Genomic DNA, 21,931 nt, shown 5'->3' on the forward strand with positions numbered 1-21,931 from the left:
GGGCTGTGGCTCCGGGTGCAGATTTCTGAGAGGGCACAAAACAGGCGACCTCACGCAAGTGCCTTCCCTGTGGCGCAGCCCCGCACTCCTCTCCTAGCTTTGCAGGAAGCAACTCTCGTGGAGAGGAGCACGAGGGCAGGCTGGGCTGTGCTGTGGCCGATAGCGTTGGGATACCTGTTTCACACTCAAGTGCTGTGTCAGCTGGGTGGACAAGTAGAGCTTGGACACGGAATTTAAAAATAGACAATAAATGCATTTACTAGTGGGGCGAGCATTCCTTAAAAAAAAACCTGCCGCTCTTGGATCCTGGAATTTTTCTGATCCTGGTGCCTTTGAGGGTGGGGCACCACAGGCAGCATGTGGTTGTTGCATCTTTCTTGCACTGTCACTACCCTCCCCGGATCCCAGTCTTGCAAGGCTGCTGGGGGTTGCTGGTGTGGGAATATGATAGGCCATTCATTGCATTGCCACTGGGTTCAGGGGCCCATCAGAAGCACCCACCTTGCTGGGCGCCAAGGTCGCATGGGAGCTTTGGCAGCCACTGAGGCGCTGCTTGACGGGCTCTTGGTTCGACTTCCACTGGAGCTTCAGGATGCCGCTGAGCTGCTTGAGGCACAGGTGCCCCCAGCACTCCTCGTCGCCAGCCAGCTACAGGTTCCTCATAGTGGTAATCTGCTGAGGAGTGAGCCTCTCAGCTCCAGCCCAGGCACCTTCTCTCACGGGGCAGCTGCTGCTGCTGCCCTAGCCAGCTGGCCTCTACCAAAGGCAACGAGGGCCCACCCAGCATGGAGACATGCTCCGCTGCTGCAAAGAGGCATAGGAGGGGCCAGCCAGTCATCTTAGGGACTCCACTTCAGATCTGTGTAGGGTTTGCTCCTTAGCCTTTTCTTTTCCCGAAGATATCACACAAGGCAGTGGACATTTAGGATTAGAGTTTTCCTTCTCCTAGATGGACTGCCTTCCCAGGTTTATGAGCCCCATCTGCCCCTCACTACCCTGTACAGCCCTTGTAGAAACCACCTTCTTGATCATGGTATTGTTGTTTAGTCGTGTCTGACTCTTTGTGACCCCATGGACCAGAGCACGCCAGGCATTCCTGTCTTCCACTGCCTCCCGCAGTTTGGTCAGACTCATGTTTGTAGCTTAAAGAACACTGTCCAACCATCTCGTCCTCTGTCGTCCCCTTCTCCTTGTGCCCTCCATCTTTCCCAACATCAGGGTCTTTTCCAGGGAGTCTTCGCTTCTCATGAGGTGGCAAAGTATTGGAGCCTCAGCTTCATGATCTGTCCTTCCAATGAGCACTCAGGGCTGATTTCCTTAAGAATGGAGAGGTTTGATCTTCTTGCAGTCCATGGGACTCTCAAGAGTCTCCTCCAGCACCATAACCGGCAAGCTACTCCAGTATCCCTGCCAAGAAAACTCCATGGACAAAGACCATGGTATACAATAATGCATAAAATATTCAGGAGTCATTTTACTTTTAGAAGATCCTAGAAGAAGGAAAAAGTCAAAATCAAGGAGGGAGACAAGAATTAGCAAGAATCTTTGTTAACAAGCTCAACACTGAGATTTTCAGAAAGTTTGATCCCTATTTTCCACCTTGGTAGGATTGTGGAATAATCTGAATGCTGGACACAGTAAACTGTGGCTCTGACAGCCATGATTATAGTTGTCTCCCTGTAGAGTCTTGCCTGTTAATCCAACTGGCAGAATTGCTTCATATATATTTTTTTTTCAGTTGCGTACAATGAAGCGGACACTGGATCACTTCACTTCTTTGTGGAACAACTTGGACAAGCTTTGCCACTAGCTTTCTCAAGGCAACATAAGTGAAATATCTGAAATACCATGTTAAGCTTGGAAGTAGCAGACCTCAGCATAGTTCCTCCGCTAATCATCAGCGAGTGCCCTCAATCATGCCGACATGCTTTGCTTTCCATGAACTGTATATCAAAGCAATGACAGAGGGCATTTTTTCCTTGTGGAAAGTGTGCTTTTCAAAGCACAGAGTTGGATGAACCTTATGAGATGTATAAAGGAATGATATCTTTAGAAGTCATGAGGATCTAGGCAACAAAGCCTAGAAGCTGGAGCAGACAAGTTGGTTTTCACCTGGAGGCCACTTTCAGTTGCTCCTTGTTCTTGCTGTTAGCTTGCTACACAGATCAAATATTTCTTCCTCTCTGATATAGTCTTCATTCTGTGTGTGTTCATGCAGAGAAAATGTATTGATCAAGTGGCATATTGGCTGACAGAATTGGCTTCTTTCATGCAAGCGATACCTGTAAGAAATTACTAAAAACATTGTCCATGTGAACATAGGAGACAGAAACATAGAAAGCTGCCTTATACCGACTCAGACCATTGGTCCTATTGTTTTGTCTCCACTGACTGACCAAGGCTCTCCAGGGTCTCAGATAGATTGATGCTTCTTGTTTGCCTGGATGGAGAACAAATAGGGGTGATTAAAGGCAAGGAAACTTGAATATGGTTACAACGATTCACATTCATTGCTCTGATTTGATCTCTAAATGTGGCCACTTTTGCCTCTGGCCCCACCCACCAGTGGCATGTAGCCCTGGAAGGTTGACCAGAAGGGAACATGGCCCTCAAGTTGAAAAAGTTTCCCCACCCCTCCTCTGTCATAAAGATTCTAGATTCAAAGTATTGAAAACAGCTTGTGCAAAGGTCTTACTTGAGAAGCTGTGCAACTGGAAGAACCGCTTCAGGATTGTGATCACTTTTCTCATGCAATGCTCATCAAAAATAGCAGTTCGCGAACAGAAGAGGCCATCTTCTAGCTGAAGGACACTGTTGGACCAAAGTAAATAGCAGCTCACACAATAGGATATTCTTATTTTTCCTTTCCACTGCAGTCTCCTGTGACTCCCAAAAACTCTTCCACAAGGCTAGAGGGCCATCCAGCATGGTGTAGGATGTGTGTGCCACATCTGGTTGGTGTAGGAGAGGGGAACTGGCAGGAATTGAGTGAGTTACCTTGTCCAAACAGGTTTCCCAACTCTTCCAACAGATATTAACAGCATTCTAAGGGTCTGCAGTGAAGAGGAGAGGGTACAAAGTGACATTGCATCAGTCAATTTCTCACATAATTTGAATCTAACCTATTGTATTTGATCTTCAGTGTCTAGGCTACTATGATTTTCAATTGTCTAAATCTGTGAGTAACATAACATGTTCCTAGATAAGCAAGAAGCTGCCTTATACTGAGTCAGGTCATTGGACCATTTAGCTCAGTATGGTCTATTTTGACTGGCAGAGGCTTTCCAGGGTTTCAAAAAGGAGATATTCCCAGTCTTACCTTCTTATGTCCATGTGGTCATATCTCTCTCTCTCTCTCTCTCTCTCTCTCTCTCTTGCAAATTCCACACTAGACTTATTTTTCTCAACAAAATTTTGTGTATAAACATTTTTTTTATAACTGGAGTGGAATATTGCTTGTTTTTCATCATCTTCAATATTCTGGGAAACCGTCATAATTGCATTTACCATTTTAGTCACCTTTCCCTCCCCTTCTTTCTCTTTGTGCAGTGACGTTTTCAGTGAAACGCAGTGGCTATTTTTAGTTGAGAAGATGAACATTCCAGGAAACTTCATTGACATTTCTTTTTAGGTCATTAAAGAAATGAAAAATGTTGATGCTGGTAAACTACTCACTCCAGAAAGGTCATAGAAAACAAGAGAACATGACCTGCACACTCGATAATATATATATTTTTTAAAGTCTTCCTCATCAAAGGGAGTTTCAAGAAGCTCCATTTAATAGTAGAATATGAACCACAGTCCAACAAATTTAAGCATGTTTAAATCTATTTAAATCCAGTATCATTTAGAAGCAGTCAGACCAAGCTTAGTTGTGCATCATTCACCATCTGAAAACACTTAATTGTGCATTCTTCCCCATGTAAAAATGCACAGACCTAGCTTAGTGATCTTACAGGTCTATACATGGGCAGATAACAGATCATCTGGGGAGATTCTACCCACTGTGCTACAGAATATCACAGGACGGGCATGCAAAAATGGGCATTTTCTACCATTGTCTATGTATTGTGGAATGACCTTGCCTCTGTCACATGCAGAGCAGCAACTATCAATTCCTTCAGACATCTTTTTGCCCAGGTTTTCCCTGAACCATAAAATTGGATGATGTTTTACACGTTTGAATTTTTTGAATTTCTGTTTTATTTTATTTTATATGCTTGCGTATAATTTTATATTGCCATTTTACTAGGTTTTTTGGTTATTAAAAATAAGGCAGTATATAAAATTGTTCTGGTAAGGAGAGTAGGTGTATATTTTTAGGATCCCCCTTATTTCTGCAATAGTTATTTATTTATTTATTTTTTATAATATTTATTAAATTTTAGTTTAACAATACAATACATAGATAGTAACACAGTCTTTTCCAGTATCCACATTTCACATTCATCTTTGGACTTCCTCACGACCCTTGTTCCTGCTTTCTAAACTCATAAATTTTACCAGCAAATTATTAACTTAGTTTGATTCATATAATATAAATTTCCAATATTTAATATCTCAAATTTTGGGATTTAACATACTCTTATTAAAGCTTAATCATAAAATATTATTTATCCACAATTTTTCTTTTCATCTTCCAATTAAATTTAAATTTATATTCTTTATAACTAGTTTGTTGGAGCCATGTTTTTGCTAATCTTACATCTTTCTTAACATTCATACAGTTTGCAATATTTTTGTAGATAGTCCTTGAATTTCTTCCAGTCCTCCTCCACCAGTTCTTCTCCCAGGTCTCGGATTCTGCCAGTCATCTCGGCCAGCAATAGTTAGTTATTTTAAACTGTTTTTAATGCTGTGTTGAAATGTTGTGTTTTAATGTTGTTACCTGCCCTGGGACCTTAGGGTGAAGGATGGGAGGAATAAAACAACAACAACAACAACACTGGTCAACAACAAATTTGTTGTCTGTGTTTTTTCAGTTGATTTAGGACAAATCTGATGCGCTGAATCCAAAAATCACATTGGTTTTGCTCAATCAGGTCAAGTTTTTGAGCTATGGCCACATGTCTTTTTTTACGTTTTTGTTCACATGTACGCTTGTGTGGAGCATTTTAGAAGAAGTTGGTGGGGGTAAAATGCCATGTCAAATAATTATTTTGATTGGAAATTATTATTTTAATGACAAGAAGTATTCAGGTCCGATAGTTCTGGGTGATTATGTCAAAAAGGGATCAGTTTGAAGTCATAAAACCTCAAAATCTTCCATAAATTAGTGCGGCTCCATAAATTGGTGGGATCAACAGAAAGAACCGGAGCAGCCTCAAGTATCCTGATCTTCAATCAGCACGTCGTCCTGTAGCTCATTGTGATGAAATTCCAGTGCCTATCTTCGGAGAACTTCCTGACATTAGTGACGAAGATGCCTCCACTGTTGAAGGACATGAAGAAGAAGAAGTGGTTCTTGAAGATGATGCTCCACATCCATTTTCCCAAAAGGAGTTGAATGATCTAGTTCTCGACCTCAGCTTGTCAAAGGACTCTGCCGAACTGTTAGCAACCAGATTGAAGGAAAAAAACCTCCTCTCTGACAGTGCTCGCATCAGCTTCTTCCGCAACCGGCATCAAGAGTACCTCCATTTTTTCTCGGAAGAGAAGGACTTGGTGTACTGTGCAGATATTGCACAGCTTCTGCTCAAGCTTGGAGTGCCACAGTATGAACCCAAAGATTGGAGACTGTTCATTGACAGCAGCAAGTGATCACTGAAATGTGTTCTGCTACACAACGGCAACCAGTTTGCCTCTATACCCCTGGCTCACTCGACTATACTGAAGGAGAACTATGAAGCGGTGAAGTATGTGTTGGAGAAAATTGGTTATGATCAGCATAAGTGGTTTATTTGTGTTGACCTGAAGATGGTGAACTTTTTGTTGGGACAACAGTCTGGCTTCACCAAGTACCCATGTTTTCTGTGCATGTGGGATAGTAGGGACCGTGCTCAGCATTACACAAAAAAGGACTGGCCTGTGCGGGAGGAATTGGTGCCTTGCTAAAAAAAGGAACGTCATCAACAACCCTCTGGTGGCCAGAGACAGAATACTCTTCCCACCGCTGCACATCAAGCTCGGCTTAATCAAGCAGTTCACCAAGGCTCTGGACAGGGATGGTGACTGCTTCACTTACTTGTGCCAGGCTTTTCCAGGATTGACCATGGAGAAGTTGAAAGCTGGCATCTTTGACGGTCCTCAGATCTGTCAGCTCATCAGAGATCCAGAGTTCGGAAACTCAATGAACGAAGTGGAACTGGAAGCGTGGAAGGCATTTGTTCTGGTAGTGAAGAACTTTCTTGGCAACAATAAGGCCAGAAACTACGCAGAACTTGTCAACAACATGCTGACTGCTTTCAGAAACCTGGGCTGCAACATGAGCGTCAAGATTCACTACCTATTTTCACATATGGACCAGTTTCCTGAGAACCTGGGTTCAATGAGTGACGAGCAGGGGGAGAGATTCCATCAGGACATGAAAGAGATGGAAACCAGTTATCAAGGTCACTGGGATGCAGTCATGATGGCTGACTACTGTTGGACTCTGAAGAGAGATCTCCCTGCCGCTGAGCATTCCAGGAGTTCCAAGAAACAGAAGTTCAAGCCCTGAAGTTTGAAAAATGGTGAAGCAACATGCAATTTACGTGTACTTACCTTTATCAATGCCCACCATTCAGTCTACAGTAAACCTGACCTGATGGAGAGAAACGGGTGCCATTTCCTGATTCAGCAGTGCAAAAATACCCTAAATCAGTTGTAGAAATCTAGATAACATTCAAAAAGTAAAAAATTGTTGCCCAGTGTTAAAAGGTTAAAAGCCTTTTGCTGAAAGCAGGTAGATGAAATATTCAACTTATATATGTTGATAATGGTTTCTATAGACTGGATTTCTTATCTCCACTGTACCTTACAGAATGTAGTGCATAAGCATTTTAGACAAGATGTGACGTTTTCAGCTCATTCAATATCTCTCTGTGTTTGTGGGAACCTTAAGGCAGGGTTCTGTTCACTCTGAACTGTTGGATGAGTCTAAATATGGTGGCAATGTATTGTTAATATGCATAATTTAGTAGGCATTTTGCAACTCTTCTCAGCTCCGGATTGTTTCCGACACTCACTCGATATGTCTATGTAGTTACTGTAACTCATTAGCAAATGATGTTGCTAACAAGCATATTAACATTTCTAATACTCAATAGCCTTTTCGAAAGCAAGCCAGCTGCAGCCCGCCCCTTCCCCCAAATGAATCAAATTGTCTGGCATTCTGGCAACCTGTTATGCACAAAATAATCTGAGCAAGGTAAAGAGCTGGATCTGTTTCAGAAATGAATGGATGCTGGAAAAAAGCAAATATTCCCAAGGGGAGGTGGATGGCAGATGGTAGGACATGCAGATAAATTGGAAGCACTGTAAGTGTTAATCTGAAGGATTTTAATTATTTTTACAATTAAAGATAGGTATGGGTGATGGTGTTTTCTACAGCTCCTGCTGCCTTCACTTTCTATAAAAAGGTAAAGGTACCCCTGCCCGTACGGGCCAGTCTTGACAGACTCTGGGGTTGTCGCACACGGAAACGCCGTTTACCTTCCCGCTGGTAAGCGGTCCCTATTTATCTACTTGCACCCGGAGGTGCTTTTGAACTGCTAGGTTGGCAGGCGCTGGGACCGAGCAGCGGGAGCGCACCCCGCCGCAGGGATTCGAACCGCCGACCTTTCAATCGGCAAGTCCTAGGCGCTGAGGCTTTAACCCACAGCGCCACCTGCGTCCCTCTCACTTTCTATAGGTCCTAATAAATAGTTGCTCACATTTTTTTCTACATTGAAGAACTATAGATTATTGTAAGGTAAAAGGTAAAGGATCCCTGGACTGTTAAGTCCAGTCAAAGGCGACTATGGGGTTGTGGCACTTATCTTGCTTTCAGGCCGAGGGAGCCAGTGTTTGTCCACAGACACCTTTCTGGGTCATGTGACCAGCATGACTAAACCATTTCTGGCACATGGAACACCGTGATGGAAGCCAGAGTGCACAGAACTGCCGTTTACCTTCCCACCGTAGTGGTACCTATTTATCTAATTGCACTCGCATGCTTTCCAACTGCTAGATCAGCCGGAGCTGGAACAGAGCACCGGGAGCTCACTCCATCATGTGGATTCAAACCGCTGACTTTGCAAGCGGCAAGCCCAAGAGGCTCAGTGGTTTAGACCACAGCGCCACCCGCGTCCCTTATAGATTATTGTACAAATTGAATGGAAGTGTGCTGTGCCGAGACCAACTCTTCAGTTTCCCAAAAGTTTTCTTTCCCTGCAGAAGAGGTTTCCTATTTAGAATTTATTCAGATTTTTGGCAGAGGCAGGATTGAGCTTGGTTTATTGTTGCAAGATGGCCATGGGTTATTTGTGTATTTTTATTTCCAGTTAACATATATCAAAACACTCCATTGCCTCCCTAGCTCCCCTGTTCTTCGTGATCTGGAAAAAAAACACCCATTGGGGGAGAAATTTCAAGACATCTTCTCTTTAGCTTTAATCTTTCTGACACTAAACATAAACTTATCATACCAGCAGTTCTAGGATGCTCCACAACTATTTCAACATGAGATCAAACAGATCAACATAAGAAAGTGTGTGTGTGTGTGTGTGTGTGTGTGTGCTTGGAGTGTGTTGAAAATTCAAAACATATAAGTGAATATTTACAGATATTCAATTTTTAATGAGCCCACACAGCTGATTTTGCATTTGTACCAAAAGACAGTCTGGGGATCAAAATGTTCTGTGCCACTGAACAAAACTGCTATGTGGCATGAAGAATAAAGACGATAATGTGGAGAGGAGTTGGTACTGATTATAGATTAAGTTTCCTTTTAAGTCTTCCAAGCTCTGTAATGATACTATTTCAGGACTGGGTGCTGGAAAAACACATGGGTAAATGGTAACTGGCAAACAGAGACAGGGTTAACACATTTGTCCCTTTATCAAACTATCCTTTTCAACAGCTATCATTTGTCATTCCGGGAAGATGTTATGTATCTTGGCTGACCACTGCAGCTTGCTGCATATTGCCTTCATTTGTTTTTATTTTAGAAAAGTTCAGGAGGCAGAAATGTGATTTAAGTGACCCTTTTCATCCTTCACTTTGAAGAAGAATGAAACTGACAAACTTCTGACACTTGCAAAGCTCCCTGTACATTCCTCTTCTTTTCCTCTCCTCTCTGCCCCATCTTAAAACCCCTGTCATTTGAAGGTTTGCTGGTTTGTTTGTGTATTATTTATTTAAATACACAGATAAATGTATTTCAGATTGATTTACTGAAATGTAATGCATATGGAAACAAAGCAACATGCAAGAATATTGACGATTCAATACCACAGATACTTTACCTTTCCTGAGCACTGCTGCTCAGGGAAATATTTCAAAATCCCTAGGAATGTATAAATACTCCTCACCTGTTGGGAGTGAGATCACATCTGTCAACCGTACAATCCATGCAGCCACTATGCTCTGGCCACAGCCTCTACTAGCTGCATGTTAGATGCACATGGTCCTTGTATGTGTAGAAGACCTATGTGTTGCATAGCACTCCTCCACATGAGAAATTCTAGCTGATCAGGATTCTTCTGTGTGCATATATCAACATGTTTGGTAGAGAGCAAGGCTGCAGGGTGGCAATTCTAGAGATAGTCCAAGTGAACCTATGACCCCAACACACATTTTTTGAACAGTTGATGCTCACAGTGGTACAACTGCTGGCATCCTGGGAAGGACTGCTCTAAGGAAGGAACAGTGGTATTAGATCTCCTTACCCCTTATGTGCCCATTTGACTGCTTTGATCTGTGGAACTGGTACTGTTAGAAGTGTTACATAATACTCGTTCCACACTTGTAAGAAACAACAACCTATGGACATTAGGCAGCTGTCTTCACTGTTCTCCTTTCAGTGCCTGCTTAATTTTGTTTGTTTAAGTAAACCTAACCAGATTTTAAATGATCTTTCAAATGTTTTTAATAGCTTGTTTTTAACATTTTATTGCTATTTTTTTTTTCTTGTAAACTGCTTAGTGGTTTTTTCATCCTCCTGATATGGAGAATGCCAAGGACAATGGGGGCAGCCACATAAAAAGTGCTGGGTCTTGGGAGAAGAAGGCTTTACATTTCTAATGATGTACACAACACACCCGTGAGATTTAGAAATGGAGATTCCATCACCAGACCTTTAGTGAATATGTCCAGGCTATCTCACTTGTGTTTTGTGTTTAAGATTTGCTCAGTTATTTCTGCAGAAAATGTAATGCAAAAAACCACACCCATTTGTGCTTCCTCAGTTACAGTGAAGGACTTAATAGATTAACTGAAGCATTGACATGTTTGTTATATTAATTAGTTGCAACCTGTAATTTTCATTCTCTCCACAAGCTTAATTTTCTAATCTGTTCTCCACCCTCAAAACACACATAGGCAATCAAAGCAGGAAAGGGGAACAGACGGGCTTGTTATGTTCAGATGGTGCAGTCTAATTGTGGAGTTGTCCTTATAGCAGAAACTCATACTTTCCCTTTGATAAGAGAAGCTGCCTGGATGTCATAATTTTCTGTGTAAGCTAAAGAATGGGACAATGTGAAGAGCTGTTGGTTGACCTGGGATGCTGTGAAAGGCTTCTTCTTCCCTCCAAGCAGTAGGTTGCCTGTGGCAAAGGCTATTTCAGAAAACCACAGAACCATAGAATTGCAGAGGGTCCCTGCAATTGTTGTTGCTGGCATCCATCTGTCTTGGGAGATAATGGAGGATTGCGCCATTGGAAGAGAAGTCAAACTCTTGGAAGGTTACAGTGCCTGCTGTCGCTGTAGAGACTGAAGCGGGAGAGACATGTTTTGTTGTAGCTGGGCAAATGAAGGCATCCAGTAGTGCTGTTGCAGATGCACCATGGCATTGCTTCTCTCTGCATAGTCCTTTTTAAAAAGGCATTCAAGTTGGTGGCCAACACTGCTTCCTGTGGGAGGAAGTTCCATGGCTGTACCTATGCACTGCATGAATGAGTACTTTCATTTAGCTGTCTTGAATCTCTCAGCAACCAGCTTCATTTGATGCCCACAAATTCTAGTGTTATGACAAAGAAGCTGAAATCGATGGATCTGCCTGTTCCTACTCTCAAGCTATATTTATATTTCTTCTTGATGCATGAAGCTCATATGACTAAGTACAGGTGAGCCTAAATATATATGGAATCCCCCTCCCCGAGACATTAAGTTTGATTTTCTGGGTTGCTGTTGCTTCATTTTTTAACTGGAGGTGGGTGGGGAATATGTGGAAGTTTCTCCTAAGTATGTGGAAGCTTAAAATGGATGTCAGGTTCTTCCATCCTTCCCAAAGAGGAATTTAGAAATGTGTGTGGGAGAACAAGACAACCATCTTCCTTTGTGAATTTCAACCTGTGGAGCTAGGTTGATTAACTGTGACTGCTCTTGGCTCAGTCTGAAAAATTTACTACCTAGTTTACTGAGTCATTGGACAAGCATTAAACTCCATTGATTTCAGCAAAGCCTGACCACAAGTCTACACTAATATTGATGACAGCAGTTTTAAATTAAGATTCTGGATGCTTTTCCTCTGTTTTCATTCGTGGTTTCTAATATTTATTTAATAACTCTTTCTTGTATCATGTGTTCTTTTGGTGGCTCACAAATCCCCCAGCACTTGCTTAAATTGAAATCCGCTTCTCAAACTAGTGCTGTGTTGAGCACAGGTCCTGCTTTGGCAAAACTCCAAAGAGCCATTTGGCTTTCCTGCTTCTTTCAAGAAATCAGGAAAACTGTCATTGGTTACATGAGTGAAGATTGTGCTTTTTATATTAAATGGTTTCTTTTTTATTCTCCATGCAAGCTAAACAAAACCACCAGGACACACTCACTGAGGTGCACCAATTTTTTTCAGCAAGGAAGCACTCCCTTACTGTGGCCACACAATATTTTGTGGTCACAGTGAGCCTTTGTGAGATGTCTAACACAATGAGCATGTAGGGGAAGAGTTAAAGAATGGAGCACAAAAAAGTCCACCTGGCACCTTGTACACTTACTATTGTAAGAGCAGTTGTTCTGTCCACCCCACCCCCTGTGAAAATTCTCCAAGTTTCTCCCTGTCATGGGAATTTCAGAGGCCACTTTGATTTGCCCTCTCCTCTCCAATTTTTATTTTTTAAAAATTGTGTGAAACCTTCAGCACAGTGCTACATCAATGAGAATGTGCTTTTGGCACACAGTTCCTTTCTCTGGTCGATATGATGGGGCACAAAAGTGTCAAGAAAATATTTTGTTTTATTTTCGACTTGGTGCTGGAGGCCTATTATTATGCTATAGAACAGCATGACGAAGGACTGATAACCTCACACCACATGCCTGCCATTATTCTGTGTACAAGACATCATCAACTAAACAAAGACCTTAATAAGACTTTGGATAATCATGTAGGCTTTCACTTAAAAAAGAAGAAGAAAAGCACTTCACATTCTGCTCCCATCTTCATAAATATAGAGAACCGTTCAGCTTGCTGCTAAGTCCACAAGCTGTGTTGCTGCCTTCCTGCTTAGCAATGGAATTGCTGTGAAATGTTAGGGGTTTGCCTTTTAATTTATTTTATTTTTTGGGAAACTATCACCATGGTAACATGAGTATTCTTCATGGTTTGAACTGATAAGCATGTGAGCAGTTGCCTGAGACTTCATTTAAAAAGAACAAAGTTAACAGCTCTTGCGGTGAGTCAGAGTATAACTTGAATAAATGAAGTAGTATTGTTTCCCAGGACAAAACATGGTCAGTTTAATGATTTATTGATTTATTGTGTCTCTGAAACAAATAACAGAGAGTTGCTTTGTTTCTTTTGCCTTAGAAATAGCAAGATGTCTCTTCCCCTAGCCTAGCCTACACTAAATCAGGCTAATTCTACCCTGGGCTCTTTCAAAATATAATAGGATACATAAATGTAAATATGGTTGCATCTGGCTAATATCCATATACCATGTGTATCTGGTGGAAGTATGCATGGGGCCCCATTGATGTAGAGGCTGGCATCATGAATGAGTGACCAAAAAGAGAGGCCGCAAGGTGTGAATATTGATGGGAAGGCATGCAAAGCAGGTCTTAGTTTAGGATGATGAGTCTGGTGAATTTTTACAGTCTCCTGCTTATTAAGTATAAATCCATTCAAGCCCTACTATTGAGATGCATAACAATTTGTGGAATCAAATCTTCACATTCAATTAAATAAGCAATTTTAAGCTTGTGAAATGGACTGTACAAATCAATCAATACAGAATGATTTCTCCATAGCATCACATTTGTTTACCTTGGGCAACTACACAGGGGAACAAAATGAACTTGCAGACGATTTCAACTGTTTGAGCTTGATCTGAAAACCACAGTGGCAGATTTTATTAGTCCATGCCACACCCCAGCATGCACGGGTATATTTTTATTTGCTGGTGGCCAAAAGAACACTGTTTTGCACCACAGTGGACTATAAGACACAGAACTGGGTTGAAGGACCACATTTTATTAACTATCTATGCAGGATGTTCAGTGGGATAAATACAAACCTCATCTGCATGTTGTCTCCCACTCCCACCTCTGTTATAGGTGAATCCCATGCTGTTTCCAAGCATGTGAGCAGTTGCCATAAATCTTCCTAGTTCTTCAGTGCCCCACAGCTGTGGATGTGTTGATGGAGGAATACTTTAGGCATGGTCCCTGGGCCCAATACTTTTGGGTGGGTGAGGCAAGGGTTCTGGTCTCTGTCTCCTGAGCCCAATGGGCACCTGCAGAGCAGAGGCTCCTCTTCTGGTTCCCTTGCCATCTGAAGTGCTATGGACACAGCAGTGAGAAATTCTTCTCAGTGGCAAGGCCTGGTGTTCTCCCCAGAAAGACTCACCTGGAGCCCATTGTGACATCTTCGAAAAACAACATCTTTCAATAACAAAATACTTTTTTAAATTTTTTTTTTAAGTTGTGAAACTTCTCTTCATCTCTTTTTACTCTAGTTATTTTGGTGTTATTTTTATGCTGTTTGTATCCATTTGCTGCTTTCAGCTTGCTTTGATGTATTTTTGTTTTATTTTATAGTGCTTTTAATAGTTTATTGTAAGGCCCTCTGATAATATGCTTGAAGGGCAGAGTGTAAATCTCAATAATAAACAAAGCAGCAGATTTTGTGAATCCTTTATATTGCATCCTCAACAGCCACTGGCGAGTAGGTGATGCAAAAATGTATAGCACTCTTTGCATATTCTTTCTTTGCACTAACAGGAAGATTGTTAGGTAAAAATGTCCCCTAACGTGGCATTTTGCCAGGAAACAGGTCACTGTACATTTTCCTGATGTTCAGCAGGATGCATCATTAATCCTCTTTTTAAAAAATACAGAGTAGGAAAATGTCTTTTGAGCAGATATATGGTGTACTTATCTGTCACTGTGTTGAATAAAAGGCAGCAAAATAATTCAGGTATTAGACACAATTAGTACAATAATGCTAACCTCACTACAAGAATTTGACCTCATAGCAAACCTTGTTGAAATCTACACACATACAGAGTGTTTCCAATAGGGTAGTGTGTGTGTGTGTTGTCTAGCTGGCCTGGTTTTATCAGCATGTACTGGTATTCTGATGCACACAAGATTGATCATTTGTGCAACAGTCAATTTGTAGAATGGCAGGATGTGGTTACAACTGAAGCTCATTTTTATATTCAAAGGAATAAGACTAGCCTTACATTTCATAATATGCATAACATGTTGTCAGGGGCTCAGGAGCAGAAGCACAGGGAAGAGAGGAAATGGAGAGCGAAGGGGAAGAATCTGAGAGCAGCGTAGGAGAAGATGACAGTGGCCCGAGAGATTCCATGAGCCTCTCCAGCGAATCGGAAGATTCACAGAAGGGGGCGCCGGTGGCCAGGGCAAGGGGGGTCCCAAGGGGGACACTCCAAAAGCAAGGGGCCAGCGGGGACTCCCAGAGCAGCAGTTGGAGATCAGGACCAGCTTCCCCACCAGAGCATAGTGGGGGGGAAGAGTCCCAGGTATCGGGGCCCGCGTCTCCCCCAGCAGGGAAAGAAGATGAGTCAGGGCTGACCACGCCTCCATCGGAGAGTCAGGCAACGGAGGGGAGGTCAGGTCCAGCTAGCATCCCGGAAGAGGGAAGCAGTGACAGAAGCAGTGTAACGGTCAGGAGGAAGGTCACTGGGTTGGCGCGAGAGCCAAGTTCAAATGTACAGGCACGCGGGACAGCAGGGAACGAGGATTGGGAACCGGGTCCTAAAGCCCGTCGGAGGCAGGGGGAGGAGTCAGGGGACTCAGCGTCAGAAGAGTCCAGAAAGGGGAATGCCCCAGCGGACAGGAGGACCCAGAGGAGGAGAGAGCAGAGGAAGAGGTGGAGCAGGGCTAGAGTCTTAAACTGGTGTCAGGGGGGAGGAGATTCAGACGGAACTTCGGCGGTCTAGGGTTTAAGACGTAGAGCTGCGCGCTACGGCTTTGAAATGGAAACTGAACTTCAATAAAGACTTTTGTATATAACGACGACCTGGCGTTGGTCCTCTGTGAGCTGGGACCTTGGGCAGCTTTGACACATGTCAAGGAAATTATGGATTTTAGGATGTTTTGCAACTACACATTTTAAATGCGTGGTGTGTGTTTTTTAAGTAGTTGAACATATGCAGTAGCTTCTGAATTGTAGATATACTTGCACAAACTTTCTTTGAAATGTCTCATTATATAATGTGTCTTGATGAGAAATACAGATTGGTTGCCATTACTTATAATCCTTTCCTAGCAAAATGACAAACAGTCAGGTATATTGGAATAAGCCTGTTCCCAAATACTTCATCTTGGGTGGATGTGTTCTATTTCATAATTCCAACCTTCAGTTGCTTCATAGCAAGATGGAATTATCAATCCTTCTTTTAACATTGAAATCCTATTCACGTCTACTCAGAAGTAAGTCCCAATTCTACCAGGTAAGTGTGTAGAACATTGCAGTCTCAGATGTCTTTAAAATAATAATTAAGGACAGCTTCAGTAAGTGTTCAGTTTTTAGTATAGTTAACCCATAATTCATATTATTAGCAGTGCTAGAGTCAGAACTTAACACCATTTTAACAAGTAGTATTAACTGAAGAATTTAGTTCCCTGGTATTAACACTCTTCAGAATATTAATTCAGGTGGTATATAACATAAAATAACTTCTGTTACAACTGAGTGAAAAGAGAACTGGGAATGATAAATTGGGAGAGGGTATGGAAGCTCATCAGTCTCTTCCTGTGTAAGCATTCATGACCTTTACTAAAAAATTACAACTTGGAAAAGAATTGAATATTGAAGGGAAGGGAGTGGAGATAATGCTTGCTGGATGTGCTCAACAAGGTACATATAAAATAGTGTGTGCTGGGCATGGCATGTCAAAAAATACAAATATATTGGAAAATATTGAATGGCAAGGGATAGTAAACCCACCTGATAGAAGTTATACCAGAAGGAAATTGTTTCTTTATTGTCCGTATGGTGTAGTAATTGGAGTGCAGGAGTATAAAATACATACTTTAAAATATTTTTCTGTGTCTTTAAGGATTTTACATCTCCATTCTTCTGGGGCAGAATTTACTTGTGTATACCTCTGTTGAAACCCATCTGTCTAGGTTCCAGATCTGCTGTTCAGATGCCCAGGCATCCTCTCCTGCCCCCTGGTCTCTTTCTCTCCAACACACACACACACACACACACACACACACACACACACACGCATACACATGCTCACAGAGTGAATATCTTTCTCCCTTAGGAAGCAGTTCCTTTTGCACAAGGCTTCATATTTATTTATTACACCATTGCATATTTAATTTAAAAAACACAGGGCAGTGTGGTTGTTCTCCTTTGACCTCACTCCCCCCCCCCCCACAAAATGCTGCAAGGTATTGTTTCTGTCCTACCTTCACAGATCCCTTCTTTCTTTTCAGAGAGCAGAAGTAGAAAACGTATCCATCATGCAATATGCAGCGAATGGGAAAAGGGATATTATGCAAGCAATGCTAAATTGGGTATTCATTTGCATGAATCAAATCCCTACGGTAGGTGGGAGGTTTTCCCTTCCTGTTTGTTTGTTTGTTTGTTTTTTCAGGCAGAGGGCCTTCTCGGTAGCGGCACCCGCCCTGTGGAACGCCCTCCCACCAGATGTCAAAGAGAAAAACAACTACGAGACTTTTAGAAGACATCTGAAGGCAGCCCTGTTTAGAGAAGCTTTTAATGTTTGACAGACTATTGTATTTTAATATTTTGTTGGAAGTTGCCCAGACTGGCTGGGGAAACCCAGCCAGATGGGCGGGGTATAAAAAATAAATTTATGATTATTATTATTTCATCATCTTAAAGAAGCCCATGTATAATGGAATAATGCACACTTGCCAACACATTCCATTTTAACACTGTTTTCTATGACTAGCATAATACTGCTAGCTCTTGAGTCTAAGCTGCCCTGGGCATTGCACGCACAACTGACTGACTACTTTGGACAGAGAGCACAGCAGCAGCAGAAACCACCTCCTGTTATTAGGCACAGATTGTTGCTTTCTTCCCTTTGTGCCTGCTACCTTTCGCTGTTGAAGTCAGCCATACTCTTTGAATTATTGCCATGGCTCATTTGGCTGACAATAGAGGTGTCCTTTAAATACTTGGCAGGGAGTTTGTGCTTTGCCATCACTTACCTTGAAGAAGCTGACAATAGGATAAGACAAAGAAAGAGCAATTTACTGAAACCGGACAAGGGAATAGAAATGAAACAAAGAAAAAAAGAGAGAGTTTGTCTAAATCAGACCACCTCTTACTATGAGTGCTGCTTAGATCTCAAGCACCCATGCACTGTCCTGCAAGCACAGAAATGTGGGGCACTGCCAACTGTGCATTGGACGCAGCTGTCAGATTTTATTTTATTTATTTTTTAGAAAGTCTTCTCCTTTTAAGAAAAAGTTACAGATTTTTTTGTTGTTGTTATGGTTAAAAAAAAAAAAAGGAGTTCTCTCAAACAAAATCAGAAACAACACCAAGCTCAGACACTTTGTTGCCAGCCTCCCTGGCTTCCCAAGCTTCAGTGAAAGCTCAGGGGAAGATGCCATGAAGATGCTACATGTGCGTTTTTCAGAGCAGGAAGTAGAGGCAGCTGGAGTGGCTGCAGAGTGCTGGTAAAATGTATGATGGAAAGAGAAACACACACACTATTTGTGGCCACCTTGCAACAAACATGTAAGATTGGCGGATCTGTTGTGGTATTCTGAGCATAAAATCTTTGCTTGATTCCATTTTTAAAAGAAGGTTGGAGCTCTCGCATTTATAGAACATTACTTTAATTTCACCATATAAAATATTGTACATTTTAAGTGGCAGTTAGTGTAGCTTTTCACCCATTTCTCTTTGATATTTGTTATGAAAGACTTTGGCCCTAGTCCAGAAAGAGACACCTTGTGTACAACTGTGGGCTGTATGCTTGTTCCCATTATTGGGTGCCATCCCTGCTGAAGCAATGGAAAGGTCTCTGAGCTTCAGCATCAGTTGAAAATCTGGCAGAAGAAGGGGAGAGATGGAGTTGACTGTAATCAGTTAACCTTCCCTTCAAGCAGGCGATTGGGTCTATGAAAAGATACTGCCCATCATGTGTTTAGCGGGATGTGTGCCATGCAGGGGCATAACTCATAAATCTTATGATGGATATATGAATGCAAACCTTCAGGGTTTTTTTTGTTCTATTGTTCACAGTTCCATTAATAATTTAAAAGCTAACTGTCAGGGAACTGCCATCGGAAGGACAGGTGGTGAGAAGGCTTCAGGAGAATAGGAGAGCCTCTTCTTCAGCAGAAGAGGGAACCAGTAGGGGGAGTGCGAGAGCTCCAAAGGAAAGGGAGTCGGAGGGGAGGCTCTGGGATACTTCCAGTGGGAACAGCGAGGAGGTATCAGAACAGCCCTTAAGAACTCCCACCCCCCGCCGGAAACTGTCACGCAGGGAATCCAGGAGGCGCATGTCTGTGAAACAGCTTTTATGTTGGAAACGCTTCCGCAAACGCCCACTGTCAGATTCTACCAGCGACTGAGGGAGCCATGCTCAAGGGCTCCTCTCAAGGCAGGGTTTCACTACACTGAGTGAGCTCTGAGGGATCGAGTTTCAACGCACAAGCAGCTCATTATCCCACCACAGCAATCTGACAGTCCCTGAAAGCAGCTTGTGCAAAGAGAGGCATCATGAGCAACCCAGCCGGAGCCGGAGATGGGGGAGCAGCTGCAGCCGGTCCTAGCCTGGAAGAAAGGTACAGGATGTTGGAGGTACAGTTAGCTCTACAAACGGCGAGGTTGGAGGAGAGGAGGGCTCATGATGCAGAAAAGGGGAAAGCCGCCCAGCTCTCGAGGAAAGTGCCAGGACTGGTGCAGAAGTTTGGGGGTGATCCCAGGAATTATCAAGCCTTCAGGACTGAGATGCAATATGCCCTCAATCTGCAGTTTGATGATTTTCCTGATGAGGATTCGAGGGTTGCTTTTGTGATTGGGCATCTCGAAGGCCCGGCCAGAGATTGGGTGAGACCACTAATGGCAGCCAATAATGAAGCCCTAAGGGACACAAGGAAGTTTTTTCGCGCCATGGATCTGATGTTTTCCAGCGAGATTGAGCAGGGAGTGGCGCGCAGGCAGTTAATGGCGTGTAAACAAGGGAACCGATCTGTCCGTGAGTACTGGACTGAGTTCACCATGTTGATCCATAAATTAGGATGGGATTTGTCAGCGGAACCGATACAAATGCTGTTCGAAGAAGGACTATCTTCGGCAGTGAAAGACGAACTTTCCCGGGGGCCCAGGGCGGAGTCTATGGACCTTCTGACTAAATCAGCGCTGGCCATAGGCTCACGCCAGGAGGCCAGAGCCTTGGAGAAGCGGGAAGGGAAAGGGGAGCGTTGGAGGGATTTCCGCATTCCAGAGATGCCAGAGCAGCCTTCTCTGCCAGCAGAGCCGATGGAAATCGGAACAGCGCGCGCGCGCGCAATTTCAAACCCCAGTGAAGGGCGGAAGAAGGAGGGAAAAGGCGCCAAGAAATGTTTTCTCTGCCAACAGCCAGGTCATTTTGCCAGAGTTTGTCCGCAAAGAAAGGAATGGCAAGGAATGGCGGGAGCTGTTGGGGAGGAGGGAGAAGGAGCTAAGGAGCAAGTAAAAGCCAACGCCTGGCTGCCACCGACGGGGCACAGCAGCCAGGCCAAGGAACAGTAAATGTGCCCACGCCAGAACCCCCAAGACCAGCTCTTGTAATAGAGGTATTGGTGGAGCTGGCAAACGGACACCCACTAAAAGTGAAGGCGTTACTAGACTCAGGCAGCTCCTGCAACTTTATGAGTAAGGAGTTTGCAGCCGCCCATCAGATACAAACCATTCCTTTAAAAAATCCCCTGCAGGTGACCACGATTGATGGGAGGGCGCTGTTGGGGGGAGAAGTAGACCAGCAAACTGTCCCCATGACAATGAGGGTGGCAAGACACACAGAACGGATAGCGTTTAATATAGCCACGTTGGGAGGAGCGCCCATCATTTTGGGGATGAGCTGGCTAGCGCTGCATGATCCGCTTGTGGGATGGCACCAGAGAGTGGTTTCCTTTGGGTCAGCACATTGTATGGGACACTGCACAGAAAGAGGGGGCCAAGTAGGGACTCAGGCCACGTTAGCAAAGATAGAAGCAATGGAACAAGGTAGGGTACCACGACAATATGCAGATTTTGCCGACGTCTTCAGCGAAAGGGAAGCAGATAAACTACCCCCGCACAGACCCTTTGACTGCCAAATCAACTTACTTCCAGGGGCGCAATTGCCAGTGGGCAAGGTGTATGCAATGTCTGACAGAGAAATGCAGGAGCTAAGGGAGTTTATTGACAAAAACCTCAAGCGTGGGTTCATCAGGGAGTCACGAGCGGTGGGGGGTAGTCCAGTGTTCTTTGTAGACAAAAAAAACTCGGACAAACCGAGATTAATTGTGGATTTCAGGGCCCTAAACGCAGTGTCCGAACCCGTGAGCTTCCCTATGCCCAGAATCGATGACATTCTGACCCGGGTGAGAAAAGGGAAGATTTTTACCAAGCTGGACCTGAGGGGGGCGTATAACCTGATACGTATGAGAAAGGGAGATGAGTGGAAAACCACTATGTTCACCCCCTTGGGGGCATTTGAGTACTGCGTTATGCCCTTCGGCCTCCAGGCGGGTTCCGCAGTATTTCAATCATTCATGAATCACGTACTAGGACCATTGCTGTACAAGAACTGCGCTGCGTTCTTGGACGATGTACTGGTGTACTCGGAGGATGAAGAGCAGCATGTGCGAGATGTGCGAGAAGTACTGAGCAAACTGCAAGAAAACCAGCTGTGGGTGAAACTGGAGAAGTGTCAGTTCCACACCAGGGAGGTGGAATTCCTTGGGTACCGGTTGTCGGACAAGGGGCTGGCCATGGATCCTAGCAAGGTGCAAGCGGTGCTGGAATGGAGGCCACCGAAAACTAAGAAAGATGTGCAGAGGTTTTTGGGGTTCGGAAACTTCTATCGGAAGTTCATCAAGAACTTCGCCCATTTAACAGCCCCCATCACGGATTGTCTCAGCAGTAAGAAGAAATTTGTCTGGACGGAAGAAGCGCAGCGAGCTTTCGAAAGTTTAAAGAGGGCGTTTGCTTCGGAAGAACAACTCTTACACGTGGATCTGCAGCAGCCGATGAGGGTGGAAACCGACGCGTCTGACAGAGCGGTGGGGGCCGTGCTTCTGCAGCCAGGAGCGAATATGTCGGAATGGAGGCCGTGTGCCTTCTTCTCGAGGAAATTGAACAAGTCTGAGAGGAATTATACAGT

The 21,931-nt window shown here is 43.5% G+C and overlaps 1 protein-coding gene and 1 long non-coding RNA gene across 3 annotated transcripts in view; one reads left to right on the top strand and one right to left on the bottom strand.

Moving 5' to 3' along the window:
- The window catches only part of LRRC4C (leucine rich repeat containing 4C), a 621,269-nt gene that overhangs the window by 253,392 nt on the left and 345,946 nt on the right, over positions 1-21,931 (top strand). The window lies entirely within an intron of this gene.
- On the bottom strand, positions 5,155-6,023 carry LOC307213088. The gene is made up of 2 exons (XR_013837372.1): positions 5,939-6,023; positions 5,155-5,281 (listed from the first exon to the last, which is right to left on the bottom strand). It is a non-coding gene; the product is annotated as an uncharacterized lncRNA (long non-coding RNA).

Source organism: Podarcis cretensis, assembly GCF_951804945.1.
Source record: "Podarcis cretensis genome assembly, chromosome: 1".
In the NCBI taxonomy this organism is placed as follows: Eukaryota; Metazoa; Chordata; class Lepidosauria; order Squamata; family Lacertidae; genus Podarcis; species Podarcis cretensis.